The 1,353-nt window shown below is 56.8% G+C and overlaps 1 protein-coding gene across 1 annotated transcript in view; it reads left to right on the top strand.

Annotated features, from left to right (window-relative positions):
* The window catches only part of DLG5 (discs large homolog 5), a 62,374-nt gene that overhangs the window by 21,514 nt on the left and 39,507 nt on the right, over positions 1 to 1,353 (top strand). The window lies entirely within an intron of this gene.

Below are 1,353 nucleotides of genomic sequence, written 5' to 3' on the forward strand. Positions count from 1 at the left end.
AAAAAGGAAAAAGACTAAAAGCCCCGCATGAGCTGCTTCCTGAGGTTCCCCTCCTCTGTGGGAGTCTGCAGTCCCAGAGCTAATGCTTAGTGTCCCAGGGACACGCTCCTGTTCCTGCCTCGGGTGGTGCTGGTCGCTCGTGAACCCTTCCTGGGCGTTTCATGCGAATCGTGTTCATGGAGGCTGACCCTGCCCAGGGTAGCTCGGAGATATGGCAGGTTCTGTCCCGATCACCACAGTACCGGGAGCCGGGAGCTGGGAGCCGGGAGCCGTGTCCCGTGTCTCTTTGCCGGCAGGGGTGCTGCCTTCAGTTTGTAAGAACACACACCACGACGTGCCTGAGTGCGGGACTCCAGGTTCTGGTTCTCCGGCCCCCGAGCTCTGATCACCCGGGGTCCACGCAGAGGGACCAGGCGAGGCCTGGACTGTTGGAGCCGGCACGGTTGAGCAGGCTTTTCTGGTTCAGACCTGTCATTTGAGGAGTAAGGAAACCGAAAGCCGGGAGGTGGAGTGACGTGCCAACGCTAGCAGCTCCCAGCTCCCCTGACCTCAGCGGCCTGCAGGCCCCTGACGGCCTCCTGAGGCATCTTCTTGTTGGCTTCTTGTTGGCTTCTCTAGAGCAGCTAGAGCGGACCTGTGATTGCTCTCTTGCTTAAAACTTCCCGGGGCTCCCCTCTCCCTCAGGACACCGTTTTGGCTGTGAGCCTTGAAGCCGTGCAGCCTGTCAGGCTCCCTTTGAACCCACTGCTCCCTGTGCACTGGCTCCCCTCGCTCTGTCCTGCCCTTCTCTTTGTGCCTAGAACGTGCTGTGCGTTCCTGCCGTGGGGCCCTTGTGCTGCTCACCCTTCTGCCAGGCGAGCTCTGGGCTGCTGCTCTTCGTTTGCATCACCACCTTAGATTGACCTCCTCAGGCCCTAGCCTCTCCCACACCTGCTCCCAAAGCCTCTCCTGCTCATTAGCCTGCTTTATTCGTTATTTTCTTGATGGCTCTTATTATGCTAGGAAGTGACTTTATTTGGTCTGTCTCTCTTCCTTTCTATCTGTCTACTTATCTCTGTCTGTCCACCTATGCATTTATATCCTCCTTCAGGATTTGAGGGACACAAGCCGCAGTTGTATGTGTCGTGTCTGGCATCACCAGCATCTAGATTCTAGAATATGTCAGGTGCTGGTGTTGGGGGTTCTCAGACCTGGTGGTCCCCAGGTTTGGTGATTGTCTAGGACAGTGGTTGGCAAACTATGGCTCAGCAAACCGCGGCTCGCGAGCCACATGCTGCTCGTTGGCCCCTTGAGTGTGGCTCTTCCACAAAATGCTGACTTCTGTGCATGGGCCACGAATTTTCAGTTGCACTG

Source organism: Myotis davidii, unplaced genomic scaffold, assembly GCF_000327345.1.
Source record: "Myotis davidii unplaced genomic scaffold, ASM32734v1 scaffold513, whole genome shotgun sequence".
NCBI classification, from domain to species: Eukaryota; Metazoa; Chordata; class Mammalia; order Chiroptera; family Vespertilionidae; genus Myotis; species Myotis davidii.